Raw genomic sequence first — 15518 nt, 5'->3', positions numbered from 1 at the left:
AGACACAACACTGCAAGAAGGAAGGAATTGAGATATTAGTGCCACTGTAAGTTACATAAAATTCAAAACTTCTAGCTCTTGATATATGGACACTGATAGAGCAAATGATTTCTTCTCAAACCCTATAAGTAAGGGTGGTCAAAAACAATTTGCATTTATATGTCAAAAAAGCAATGTGAAATCAATGTTCTGCCTTAGGCCTATGTTAACTCCTGCTCTATGTCATAATATATTGTGTTGATAACATGAAGAATAAAATGCCTGTCCGTATTACTAATGGCATCAAGCTCATTGGAAATGATGAACAAGATATTACACATATCCTAGGTGCCCTAGGTAAGAGATTAACTGAATGAAAATTTAAGGGTTGCCATTCAGTGAAGATTAAAATCTAAATGGCTTAGATTTATTCTTAGATATTTGATTATTTTAGCTGCTATTGTGGATGGAAATTTTTCTTGATTTCTTGTTCTGATGGTTCATTGCTTGTGTTAGAAATACTCCTGATTTTGGGGTATTGATCTTTTTTAATATAAGCATTTAGGACCATAAATTTCCCTCCTAGCATAAGTTTGGTATGTTGTATTTTCATTTTTGTTCACTTTAAGATATTTCCTAATTTTGCCTCTGATTTTCTCTTTAACCCATTGGCTGTCTGAGTGTGTTGTTTAATTTCCACATATTTGTAAATTTTCCCTTTTGCTGTTATTAATTTGTAGCTTCATTTCACTGTGGTCAGAGAATATACAATGTATGAATGCAATATTTTTTAATTTATTGAGCCTTGTTTTGTGACCCAAAATAAGGTCTATTCTGGGGAATGATCCATGTGCCCTGGAGAAGAATGTGTATTGTCTTTTAATTGGGTTCAATGTTCTATATATGTCTATTAGGTCTAGTTAGTTTAGTATATCATTTACGAAATTGGCACTCTTATTGGGATTCCCTTGTATGTAACACATTGCTTTTCTCTTTAAACTTTCAGAACTTTCTCCTGTCTTTTGCATTTGATAGTGTAATCAATATATGATAGGGTGTAGCAGTTTGATATTATTTATGAATTCCAAAAAGAAGGATTATGTTTGTAAATAGTCTGTTCCTCTGGGAGTGATCCCCTTTAGTTGTATTAGATTCGGCTGAGGTGTCTTGATTAAATTACCTGTTAAGATCAGGGCTGTGATTCAACCATGTCAGTAAGGTATGACTCAGGGTTGAGTCCCCCTGCCCCATGATGTGCTGATATAAACAGATACTCAAGAACACACAAGTTAGAGAAGAGAGCATTGTCGTTTTGATCCTGCCATAAGACAAAGAAGAAGGCTCAAGCTGTTAAGGCCCCAGGAAGACATGAGCCATTTGCCTGATAGCTTGCAGCTGACCTTGGGAAGAGAACCAAGACTGATACATAAAACCTGGAAAGAAATAAGTCTATTCCACTAGAGAGAGGAAGCCCTGAGAGACAAGCCCTATGCCAGCCTTCAGAGAGAGCAAAAGCCCAGAAGTTGTTTCAGTCCTGCCATGTGACAGAAAGGACAAGGCTCAAATAGCTAAAGCCATGGGAAGAGAGATGAGACTTATGCCAGCTTACAGCTGAGATCAGAATAAGCTGGGCCAACAGACCCTTAAGAGGAAGAAGGAAGGAGAGACCAAGCAGAGATTGCCTGTTATTTTGCTTCAACATGTGGCAACTGACTTTGGTGAGAAGCCACCCTTGAGCTGGACTCTTTAGGGCCTTAACTGCAAGGTTTTACCCTAAATAAATAAGTTCTATAAAAGTCAGCATAGGTACCCCTTTGGCTGACTAATACACAGGGTATATTTTACTTCATGTTTATCCTCTTTGGTGCTCCCTGAGCATTTTGGATGTGACTATTCACATCTTTTGGCAAGTTGGGGAAGTTATCTGTCCTTATTTCATTGACTATTCCTTCTGACCCTTTCTCTCTTCTCCTTCTAGGTCTCATTACACATAAATGGGTGTCCTTGAAGCTGTGCTATAGCTGTCTTATGCTATTTTCACTGGTATTATTTCTTTATTTATTCAGCTCCCAATCTTACTCTTTTCAAGTACCTTTTCCTCAAATTCTTTCTTCTGCAAGTTCCATTCTGCTCTTGAAGCCCTCCTGAGCATTTTTCATTTCAGTTATTGTAGTCTTCAACTCCACTACTGGTGTTTGATTCCATTTTAAAATAAATTTCTGTCTCTTTACTTAGACTCTCATATTGTTCATTCATTGTTTTTTCTGATATACTCATATACTGTAGCTCTTACTCTGTACTTCATTTCATCTCCTTAAGCATTTTTAAGATCATTGTTCTTTTTTTAAAGGTTTGGTTTGGTATGTCCACATTCTCATCTTCTTCATTGGTGTTTTTATGTTCTTCCTTTGGATAGGCTATCATTTTCTATTTCTTTGCCTTGTACTCTTTTGTTGTACACTGTACATTTTTAATATTTTAAAATGTTTGCTCTGGGATTTATATCCCAGGATGTCTGTTTCCTGGCTTTGTAACCAGCTGGTGAAAGGGATTTTCTCATGCTGTAGCTGTCCGGTCTGAAAGGCCCACCTAAGGCAAATACAGTGTTCAAGATTTTCCCTGTCTTACCAGGTCTCTGTATTGTCCTGGAATTTTGCTTGTTACATGTTTTGGATTTTTCTTATTTACAGAACTTGGATTGTCCCCTCTATTTCCTAGAGGACAAACCTTCCTCTACTGGTTATATGAAGCTGTCAGGCCCTTGACCGAGTCTGTCTCCCTCTATAGTCTCTCACTGCTCTTGCCTGGAGCAAAATTGTAAGAGGAGGTTCACCTGGAGGAGGACTTTTCCAGACAAAACAAGGCCAGTGACCCACAAACTTGACACAGGTGAGCTCCGAAGTGCCCTGTGGAGAGGGTCAGGAATGGTGCCACGAACTTCTTGACAGTTCCCCAAAGCAGGGCTTTCCTGGCCTGCTCAGCAAATGTAGGCCTTTAGCTAACTATCCCATGTAGCCCTAAGGAAGTCCTGCATCTTTAAATCTCCACTGCCTCCTCTCTGCCTGGGGAGGGTTGAAACAATGACAGCTGCTGCCTTTGTCCAGTGTGCCTGGAAAGAGTGGCTGCCTTCAGAGCTGGAACCCCGTGATCCAAATTCACTAATCAAAACCAGAGATCAGTGATTGTCCATGCATAATATTGTTCTTGTGACAAGCAGCTAGCCATAGACGGACCCCACAGAGGCCTGCTATGAGAATGGGGGATGGGTGCCCGTATCTGCCTTGGAGAGAGCAATTTGCAGTTCCTTACCATATTTTATCCACCTCTTCCTCCTGCTTTTCCCTCAATGTGGTACAGTGTTCTTCTGGTCTCTGGAGTTTCCAAACAGTTGTTCCTTCGTTTAATAGATGTTTTAATAGAAGGATTGAGCCCTGGAGCTCCCTACTCTGCAATCTTCCCTGGGAGTTTTCTGGGCTTAATTTCTTTACTATCTGCTGATAATTTGTATTAATGGCTTTATGAAGATGTAGGTATGTGCAATAATCTTATACTTTTATAGTTAACTCTTTTGGCAATTGCTCTTGTAAGTGTGGCTTTGTGAAATTACTGCAACATTTGGAATCATAATATAAATGCTTACATATTGGCTCTGACACTACCTGTGTAATATGGATAAATTCTTCATCAAGGAAACAATACCCAACTTTCTTGTTGAGATTATTCATAGATAATTTGTCCCTAAATTACCTAGCAAAGGACAAGGCTTATAGTGACTGCTAAAAAGAGTGTTTTCTTGTTTTTATTTTTAAATAAGACATTTTCAGTAATTTTCTAATTATTTCATGAGTCATAAAGGGTCCTTGTTTATTATTTCTTTGATCAAAAGCATGATATTAACACTCAGATTTCAACAGAAATTTCAGTCATGGCCACATAGAAAACTTTTTAGTAAAATTGAATTTTAATTTACATAAAGAATTTCTGTGTTTAGTTTGCTTCAAGAATTTCATGAAAGATTTTATTGTCATTCAAAAACACTTTTCTTGTCAGAATTAATCACAGACTCATGCATATTTATAACTCAATCTATCACTAGAGTAATCATTATTCATTTTATAAAAAAGCTACAGTTGCTGAAGATATTGCTATCCATGTGTGATACTTAGCAGACTAGAAACATACCCCACTATTTAATTATTTAAATAATTATTTTATTTTTGAACTTATTATTTTCAGCCATGATCAATGTACTGAAATTTTTCCAGGTTTATATCCCGAAGAGTTCGTGGCCTAAAACCAACTTAACAATAAGGTGAATCTAAACTGTATTTTTTTTTAAGTTTGAGTTTGATTGAAATGAACACCAATGTGTGCCTGAGGGAGAAACAAAAGGCAAAGCAGTTCAGCCTGAAAGTTCTGCGTGGAAAGGAAAGACCAGTAAATAAGAAAGAGATGTGAACTCAAAAATGTCTGGGTTAAATTCCTGACCTTGACATTTTCTAGCTGTGTGACTTAAGAAAGTTACTTACACTCTATGAAAGTTGGCTCTCAAATCTATAAAAAATGATATGCCTCCATCGTATATTAGTTATATGGAATTTAAAAAAAAAACATATAGAACACATAGAAATGAGAAAATATTATTCAGACACCAGCTTAACTTGTTATAGCTACTAAGATTTTCAGTTACTGCCTCCATTTGAAGTACCACATGTCAGTTCAATGCCTCCATGGGATGTAAATTATGGATCATATGTTTGTATCATGATAGTGCTCTCAATCCAAGTAGTTTCTTTTTTAAACACCTTTCCCTCCATCACTACTAAAAATTTTTCTTGGGCAGAAATGGCTAACTAAAAATATTTGTCTTCTCAGATTTATGTGAGACAAGAGAAGGACACTATGATTCAATTTCAGTCAATTGACTTTATAAAATTCAGAGTCAAATTCCAGGTAAGTTTTTATAAAAGGAAACACATCTTGCTTGCTCCTCTGTATTTGCTTTGACCTTTACCTTTTCTTCCTTTTGTTTTTTGCAATGAAAACTTGACACCTGGAAGTACGAGGCTCATCTTGTAACCATGGAAATGAAAGCTTTAAGGTAAGGTTAATAGAGTGGGACAATGGAGGGAACATGAGTTACTAATGAACTTCCATGGCAGTGTGATGATCATACCTATGATCTTATTTTGTAAGGCAAATACATGAATTGTTTTTAAGCTACTGTTTTTCTTTTTTCTTTTTTTGTAATTTGTGTCTGAACACAATTTAAATAATAACATTTAACAAATAGGTAGAACCGCTTTGATCCCATCCAAATAAGCATGGACACAAAACACTTCTTCTAAGGAAATATCTCAAAAGGATTATTAAATTGGCCCTTTAGAAACAGAGGAGTTAAATTTGATGTAAGGGTTATATTTATAGATATATCCAAAAGTAACTTAAATAATTTATAAATTATGTACACAGACAAATGAATAGAGATATAAATATTTGTCATGGAAAAAATGCATATCTTAGACTAAAAAAGTCACTATAAGTAACCGGCTGTGGCTCAATCAGATGAGCTCTCATCTACTATATAAGAGGCCCTCAGTTCGTGTGGGGGGCCTCCTTGTGAAGGCAGGCTCACCTGCAAACCATGGAGTGCCGCCCGGCCCGCAGACACCACGGAGAGCCCACCCAGCAAGGTGACATAACCAAAAGAAGGGAGATGAGTGATAACACGAAGAGCCCGCAGTGAATGGACACAGAGAGCAGACAGCAACCAAGTGGCAAGAGGGGAGGGGAAATAACATAAATAAATGCAGACACAGAAGAACGTACAGTAAAAGGTCACAGAGAGCAGACAGCATGCAAAAAGCCACAAGGAGGGGGATAAAAAAAAAGTCAATATAACCACTTAGTTTCTCTCTTTCTTAATGCACTTTGTTCTTTCCATTACTCACAAAGTCTTTCCTTACATGATCATCATTTTTATAAGTTATAGTTATTCACTGAATATTGATTGAAGGACAGGAATCTGGACATTCCTGGCAACTAGCATAAAAAGTAATTTCTACTCTAACTATAAAATATTTTATGCTCTTATAATATCAATTTTCTCCTCATCATTTGTATTAATAACCTAACTTTCTTCTAGGAAAACTAGATCTCTTTCAGGCTAAACAGTATTTCTATTGGAAGATGAAAAAGGTAAGTTCCTATTCACTCACTGAGAAAGGCAAGAGTCCAAGACTGGTACATTTCTGGTTCCACATACTAGGTCTAGATAATTGCCCCATGGATTGTAAAATAATCCAACGTAAATCAGTAGAAACTGTCTCTGAGAATTTTAATCCTGGAAGTGGGTATCTGTCCTGGATAGTGTTACAAGAAATATTCCATCCCAGGTGAGTATGGTCAAGTTCTCTGGAGAAAACTGAATTAAAAATATGAAATTGACATGCCAAGAGAAGTAAGGATGATAAACAAAAACAGAAAGGGGGGCTGATAATGTGCACAATTTTCTCTTTAGTGGTTGGTCTTTCCGGACTAAGAATTTTGAAATAGTGAAAACCTAAGCTACTTTAAGTTGGGGTATCGTTGTTTAAGAAAAACATAACTTCTGTTGCTTTAATTAACATTCTTTCTCTTTTAGCTGTCTTTTTCCTTTTTCTTTGCTTTTGGAGGCTGTCTTTTAAGTGAGAAGCACAACCTCTACATAAACCAAAAAACAAAAATTCCTCTCTACGCATAGATGAGAGACATTCTTTACCTAATCCCAAAAAACTTGTTTCTATTTTAGTAGGCCATTTAGAATGCTCTCTGCCATGATAAACTCAGAGAGTTTTCTTTAAATGGTTCTTTATGTTTTGATACACCTTTAAAATCAACAAGGTCTGTCTTCTAAAAGTTTGGAATTGCTAAACTAGTCTTGTAAGTATTATTATTTAAACTAACTTCATGTCCATTACTTTCATAATAAAATTAAAAATCACCAGGCATGATCTTATATAATTTTTTTTTTTTTAAAGATTTATTTATTTATTTAATTTCCCCCCCTCCCCTGGTTGTCTGTTCTCTGTGTCTATTTGCTGCGTCTTGTTTCTTTGTCCGCTTCTGTTGTCATCAGCGGCACGGGAAGTGTGGGCGGCGCCATTCCTGGGCAGGCTGCTCTTTCTTTTCACGCTGGGTGGCTTTCCTCACGGGCGCACTCCTTGCGCGTGGGGCTCCCCCACGCGGGGGACACCCTTGCGTGGCACGGCACTCCTTGCGCACATCAGCACTGCGCATAGCCAGCTCCACACGGGTCAAGGAGGCACACATCTCATTCACCCACCACATTTGCAGCCTTTGAACAATGATGAAACTAAAGGACAAGCAATATAAATTTTAGTCACAGTGTCAAATCACTAGTAAGAAAGTAGCAAAGAACAAAACTGAACCCAGGGGGGTTTAATTTCAAAACTGAGTTTTCAGGTCACTTGAAAAATGAAAGGAGTAGAGGTAATGACCCTGATTTTCCATATCTCTGCTACAGAATATTCACTTGCAAGGTTGACTGTTTCATAGACTAGTCTTTCAGTTTCCTTGGAGTAATCTCTCAGTAATTCTACCATACTGAGTTTGTGCATCTTATCTATTTGAAGTTCACAAGTTGATCGTTTCTTCCTTCTAAATTATTCAGAATATCAGCTTTCTCTGGTGACAAAATCTCACTGGTTTTATAAAATTATGAGGCAATATTTAATTCAGATTTGAAATTGACCCAACTGTATTCTATCCTCTCTATTGATAATTTTGGATAATTCAGAAAATTTACCTATAAAAGTGGGATTCTGTTGAAAAATAATTGCTTGACATACATGTATTATTGCATATCATTAATCAGAGCAGGCAAGTCTCTCTTTTTTATTTTCCTGATAAATGCAAGTCTGAGCATTAATGTTCAGGCAGAGTAAGTACAAATCATATAATAAACTCATTGAGGTAACTATAAGAAAGACACTCTTTCTGCAGTATCGTGATAGATGTTGACAGAAAAATGATCATGAGCCAACATAATATGAAGTTCATCACAGTGCCCTTTGAGCTTGACAAGAAGAGGACATGCTTTATAGTAGAGAGGACAATAAAAATTGGGTATTGGCAATATGACATTGAAAGCTAAAATATGAATTAATCTTTATCGTAGTAAAAATGAAAAAAATTAACTCCTTTCAGAGAGAAAAGTCAGCCTCAGACTACTTTAGCACCTGTATTATGTATGTTACTGCAAATCATACACGTGAAATTTGTCTGATGCAGTTTGTTAATTTAAGGCATTATATAAAAAGTATTGTTGTTAAATATGCTGAATATGATTTAATATGTTTCATTTTGAAGGTATTTTATCTAAAATATTAAAGTCCATTTTGGCAAAACCTGAATGACTGCAATCCTACACCATAATGAATTCATTCAAATAGATGCTTAGTGAATTGAAATAGTTAAACTTCCATTTGTTATTTAGTCCTGCAAAAATATTTGTTTCAAGCAGATTAAATTTTGGTCAGATGCCTTGGTTTATCTATGCTTATTATATTTTAAAATTTTTTTCTAGGGAAAATAACATATTGTTATTTTATTTTGTTAAAGAAGAATTTTTCTTTAACATATTTTGTTGTTGTTAGAATAATACACAATAATGCTCTTACTTTTCATCCATGGCTGGTATTACAGATAAATCATGTTCTAATATAAATATATTGCCACTGAAATTTTACCGCTTTGCTTTACCAGTGATCTTTATTTTACTAACTAGAATTAAAATTTCCAGAGTTTTTCCTTCTGCAGGTACAGAGGTGCTAAATTAGAAACCAGTAAATTATGGGCATTGAATGGTCTAAGATATTACCGTGACTCTTTGGAAGGACATACAGGAGTGGCAGGTCAAATAGGTTTCATTATACCTTTTCATTAAAACTGCTCATTACTCATTGGGTAATCCATAATACCATGATCTGTTCTAGACAGTCATTATTATAGATTTGTAAAGGTCATTTTATAATGTATTATCAACTTACAGTATATCATCAGATGTGAAGGGAGGCATAAAAAGGATAGAGAGATCAAAAGTTTTCCTAGTGTCAAAGACACGTTCATTTTAATATTAGGCCATTTTTTATAGAGAGTGCCTCTTCAGCTTTAATTCTGAGATTTTAATTTGACTTTTATTCCATGAAATTTTATAATGTATAATTACTCACATAAGTAATTTATCATTGCACTCAGAAAGTATAGAACAATAGATACTATGCAATCAACTTAGAGAGATATTTTAATATCTATTCTTCCTTTTGATAGGCCAAAAACCATAATCTTACTTGGACAGTGATTCAGTTACACTGCTGAAATATTTCCTTCTTTATAAAAGACTTCCTTCTTATTTCTACTACTAAATAACCTCTGTGTATAATGCTTAGTGAATTGAAAGGCTGGCGAAAAAAACAGAGAAAGTTAATATAGCCTACTTTTTAAAGAAAACATGAAGTTAAAGATGGTTTATTTGCCATTGTAATTGTACTATTTCAAAGGGTGAAAGGTGGTAATAACTGAATTAAAAGGGAAACTGAGAATCAGAAGTTGATGGTATTCCTTATGTAGAGTCAAAATGGGGGGGTGGGGGGGGGTTGTCTTGTCTTCTGTGTCATCTGTCCAGACAGGTGTCTTTGGAAATGCCTTGAGACCCTGGTTTAGGCTAACAGCTTTCTATACACTTCTTTTCCATTCTTACATGTTCGGAAACCATCCTGCTCTTCCTCATGCTTGCCGGGTCACAGAGAATCCAGGTGAGACTGTCTGAAGCCCTACTTCCTAATCACCAAGAGAATTTTCAGTTTCTAGAATATTGCTGTTCCCTGTCTAGCAAATAATTTCACCTACCTTTACTTTGGCAATTTGTACAGAATGGCTTACTGCTTAAATGGGCAAGGCTAATGGGAAAAAGAAACATGGAGAAAATTGCTAATATTACAAAATTTTTTTCTGAAATATAGTTCTCCTTCTTAAAACATTGTAATAGTTTATATAGGGCTTCTACCTACCTATCTTATCTATTCCATGCCTAAGCTACTCCTAAACCTTACTCTATTCATTTTAAGTTGCAGGCCTACTATCAATGCCTCAATAAATACCTTTATTATTTGTCCTAATACCTGTAATATTTTAGTGTGCTGATTCTAGTGATTTCTACCAAAAATAGGAGTAGCTGCTTCTACCCAGTTAGGACCCTTCTTGCAGACAATAAACCTGCTTTATTTCCAGTGTCAACTATGTTTTTCAAATAGAAGGTGCAATACTTATTGGGTGTCTTTTGCAAGCCACAGTGCTAATTGCTGCACCATGAATAAGGAAGAGCTAATGCTCTACTTTCAGGGAACTTCAATAGATGTGGTTTTGAATAAAGAGAAAAAAGTGTACTCTGTGACACCTCATAGTCCTCAAATAATTTTCCCACCAAGTCTTTTTTCTCAAACCTATATATTGATCTTTTTACAGTGTTTGTTTCCGTTGACCATACTCTCTTCCCTTAACTAATACTTTGCTCACTTTTTCTGTGATTGCCACAGTGTCTTTATATTTTATATGCATAAATATAGTTACCTTCCATGATTCTATCTTCAATGCACTTGCTAAGACAATCTTTTTAGAGGACTCTTTCCATTTGTGGAACACCCACCCTCAACTTCAGTAACATGCTAATTTTTGTGTCTAGTTTGGCTTCTCCTTTGAATGCCATAGCTATTTTTCTAAATGACTGCAAGTGTTCACAGATATGTCTCTCTGTTGTCTTAAGTGGGAGATCAAAAGAACAAATCATTTTTCCAAATGTTGAGTTCTTATCTTATTCAGCCAAGTAAATATTTTACTTAGTATTTTACTTAGCTCTTCTTTCCTTTTTCCTCACTCTCCAATAATTGCTAATCACTTCATTTTGTATTTTAAAAACTCTTCAGGATATTTCCATTCCTATACATTTGATTCCTTATTCTATTATGTCCCAATCTTTATTTTTTTTCTCTCTCTCCAATTTGTCTCACATATAAGGTTGATAATTTACTATCTCTAAAGCACATCATCCGTTAATTCATAATTTTTTTTTCAAAAAACATTCAATGATGTTTCATTACCTACTAAGAACAGTACAATTTGTTTAGCTGACACAATTTGCCATGATCTGGCACAAATTTCCTTGCCTTATTTTTTTCAAAATCTACCCCATCACAAATATAAAATAGCCCAGCAAAAGTGGAGAAAATAACTGGGAGAAATAAACAATGTATTTCCTCCAGAACTTGGAAAGGTGAAAGTAAGCCAGAAATAAGGAGTTAGGAATCATTAGAATAAAGTAAGCATTTAAGTCAAGAAATTGTAACAACAAAAAGTATACACAAGGAGATAAGAACCCAAAGGACACTAGTAAATACCATTCTGTTGGGGGTAGGGATGGTTCTGGTGGTGCTAAAGGAGAGGAAAGAAATATGAAACTCAGAAAATAATATTATCTCAGAAGGTAAATGAAGAGAAAATATCAAAGTGTCAGTATTTCAGAGAACTTTCTTGATGAGGACAGGTTTGGAAAATACATACTTTTGGGTAAAATCTAGCTAAGCAATTTCAGCATCGAAAAAAACAACATAAGCTTATATTCTGTGGCTTAAAAAGTGTTTGGGAAGTGAAATACTGGAGACGGTGAAGGACTTGATTGCAAAAGAAGATGAGAATTAGGGAGTAGAGTAGACAGGAGAAAAGGGGTCACTGGGAAGTTGCAGAGAATCTGAGATACTAGTAAATTTTCTTATTGCTCAGGGATTAAGGGAGTAGAGGAAAAAATGTACATCATACATGAGAAAGTAAGGTGGGTAGGAGAGGGAGACTGTCCCCACAGTTCTGCGGATTTGCTTTAGGAACACAGGTGGAAGGATTAGCCTCAAGAAGAGACAAGGGTCTTGGATCCCAAGGAACAACGTGATAAGTGGTACAGATGCAAATACTTTGGTGGTTATACAAAGTGTGTAACTGAGGAAATCCATGCTTTTAATCTATTTGTTTTCAGGGATATCTGAAACAAGTTCTTCTACTGGGGTTTTTAAGATGTGTTAGTGTAAGTGTTGCATGGATTCACTTTTACCCACAGCTGCAGTACAGGTTGGACCAAGAAGACTGGAGGATAATCAAGAACTTGCTCATCAAATGTTGAAACCAGTCAAACTAATTTCTTAAAGCTTCAAATAGAGAAAAAAGTCTAAAAATGTGAAGAAATTCCAAACTAAAAAAAATAGTGGGTTAAATATTAGTGTCACACAAAATTGTATTTGAGGTAAAAAAGGCAATAAATATGAAAGGAAAAATGCACAATAATAAAACTGAAGCAGTACTTAAGTAGATCCATTTTGAACTTATATAGCCTCACATTTAAAAAAGCAAAAATGGAGAAAATAACTGGGAGAAATTGAAAAAGGCATAACCATACCTGAAAATTCAACATGTGCTTTTTTCAGAGAATGAAGGACTAGGAAAACAAAAATAGTAATAATAAGACAGAATATATTGACAAACTATATTTAAAATATATAGAGAGGACTCTGCTTGCAATAAATAGGGAATATACATGGATTTCAAGTACCCTATTCAAAATTTACAAAAAGTGAGCATATATTAGGTAGCAAAGGAATTCTCAACAAATTTCAAACAACTGATATTATACAGTCCATTTTTTCTGACCACAATACAAATAAATATTTTTGAAATAGTTATAAAACATCATGCATTTCATACATAAACCTATATGTATTAACTCATAAATAACTCATGGAATCGAGAAGAAATTACAGTGGCCATAAAATATTCAGATCTGAATGAAATAGAATTTAGCACATATTAAAATTCTGGAATGAATAAACTGGTAACCATACATTAATATATAAACTAGTATGATTTATTAAAAAAATAAAAAACAAATGAGTTCAACATTCATCTCAAAAACTAGGGAAAAAAACAGTAAATGTGAAGAAAGTAAGAAGAAGAAAAATAAAATAAAGCTCAATGAGATAGAAACCAGGAATCATTGCAGAGCATAAACAAAATTAAAAGTTTGTTCTTAAAGGAAAAGGCGCGGAGCAGCTGTAGTCAGCGGCGGCGGCGGCGCAGCGCCAGGGCGCGGGCTCGCCTCCTGCTGCAGATCCGCGCGCCGCCCGGCCCTGGCCACACAGAGGCTAGCCATGGACCTGTGGGGAGCTCTCCCTCTTCGTGGAGCGCCAGGTCGGGTTCTTGGGGTCAGGAATGGGCTTATCCTAGATCCTGGGATACAGCGTCGCCTTTCCTGCTGTCACCTGATCAGCATTGCCAAGAAACTTCGGTTAGTGATGAGGACAGGGCGAGTTTCAGCCGCTTCCTTCAGAACCACTCTCCTCTGGTGACAGACAGGTAGTACCCGACTGTCTGGTGCTGGGAGAGTGGAGGACAGACACTGCCGAGACCTTTTATCATCTCCAAACCTCCAGGGCAGTACGGAGCTTATTAAACTGCAGAAAGAGCAGAGCTTTCACTGGACTGGTTTGATAATGATAATAAGAATTCTTTGGACGCCAACACAAGACCTACTATCTTATTGTTGCCCAACTTACTGGAAAAAAAACGAAGAATTATATATTCTTCATATGATCCCTCTCAAGGAAAAATTAGAATACAGATGTGTGATTTTTAACAACAGAGGAGTGGTGAGAGAGAAGCCCCTGAGCTAAGGATTTACTGTTGTGCTAATAGTGATGATTTGGAAACAGTTTTCATCATGTACTCAGGCAGTACCTTTCTGTGCCTTTTTGGATGTCAGGAGTTTTGAAAGGGAGGAATGATTTTTAAATTATCTGGACAAACCTGGGCCTAAAACTCCTTTGATGGCAGCTGTCATTTTTTCAGTTGGTTGGAATACTTTTGCTTGCTCAGAGTCTTTGGAGAAACCAGTGAACTGGCTGCTTTTAAATTACTATTTGACAACCTGCCTCCAGTGTTCAGTTAATAAGCATGGACATATGTTTGTAAAACAAGTTGACATGGATCATGCCATGAAGACTAAATCCATCAGAGAGTTTGATATAGGACTCACATCAGTCATGTTTGAAGAGCATACATTTGATGATTAGTACACTGATGCCCGTCCAAATCATAGGCTAAACTCAGTAGGAATTCCTGTGTTGTGTCCGAATTCTGTGGATGATTTTTTCTCACCAAGTCATACTAATCCAATAGAAACTGCTAAACAAAACCCTAATGTGGCTTTGGCCCTTACTTCTTATTGAGGCCCTACCGGTTTTCTGTAGGGAATCTGGCCAAGGCAATCCACCTAGATGGATGGTTTCTTCATGCAGACTGTGCAGGCCACGGTTGAGCATGGACTTGGAGTTCTTCAGATGCATTTTTGTCTAAACCATCACGATAAAGGCAGTTCGGCTTAGTGCACAAAATTTAACTACTGTATGTAAAGGAAATAAACCATCAGGTGGGTAACGAGGTCCAGAATGACATGCAAAAACTACTTTTGGGGAAAACAAAACAACTTAGTAGCAAGAAATTAAATATAGTATTGGATTAGTACTTATGTAGATTTTATTTTTACTATGTCTTACCAAGCATGACCTTAAATAAAGTAGTACATACATGAAATTGCCCTTAAGCAAAACTATTGTGTAAAAAGATTTTAATTTCTCAGGGTTTTAATTAAGACTAGCATATTTTAGATGATTCATTTAATGCGATTTAATAGTACTTTCATAATTGCTAAGATTTTGGTTATTTGAATGTAAGTTATAAATTAGAACATTCCTAAGGGTGTTTGTACCTGATGATGATAACACAAAAATTGAAATAAAATAAAATACAAAGCACTAAGTTTCTATGCAAACTAGCTTTTAAAGGCAAGTGAAACAATGTTAGATTGATTTTTAACATGCTCTTTTACTCTGATAATATTAAATTAGAGTTGATTTATGTTTTATAATGACTATAATTTACATTCTTATTTTTAGACTATTATATATACATATATAAATATCATTAAATGAAAATAAATTCTACCATTTTAAACTAAAAAGGGAAAAGCCATGAAATTGACTTACTTCTAGTAAGAATGATCAAGAAAAAATCAGAAAATTATGAAAAACAATATTAGATTTAAAATATGACATGCTCATAGACACATTTTAAGTAAAATAAGTCATAGAAAATATGAATACATTTACTCCAATATATTTGAAAATTTAAATAAAATCATTAGGATCTTTAGAAAAAAGTGATCATGGAAGAAATTGAATTAGTAAACAAATCCACCTACACCAGTAACTTATGTTCTAGCAGTTGTTTATAGGTGTGTTCATACAACTATTAAGGAAAAAACATCTTTTATATAATACAACCTATTTCGAAGACTGATATAAGAAATAAAATTCTCCCACACAATATATAAGGATGGAATAAACTTTACCTAAACTATCAAACTAAGAAAGAACATGTCAACC

The 15518-nt window shown here is 35.5% G+C and overlaps 1 pseudogene; it reads left to right on the top strand.

Moving 5' to 3' along the window:
- Positions 1 to 245: 245 nt before the first annotated feature.
- Positions 246 to 14459, top strand: LOC101428468 (phospholipase ABHD3 pseudogene; annotated as a pseudogene).
- The last annotated feature ends 1059 nt before the right edge of the window (positions 14460 to 15518 follow it).

This window comes from Dasypus novemcinctus, chromosome 3 (genome assembly GCF_030445035.2).
Source record: "Dasypus novemcinctus isolate mDasNov1 chromosome 3, mDasNov1.1.hap2, whole genome shotgun sequence".
Lineage (NCBI taxonomy): Eukaryota > Metazoa > Chordata > Mammalia > Cingulata > Dasypodidae > Dasypus > Dasypus novemcinctus.
This window is presented reverse-complemented; position numbering and strand designations above follow the sequence as displayed.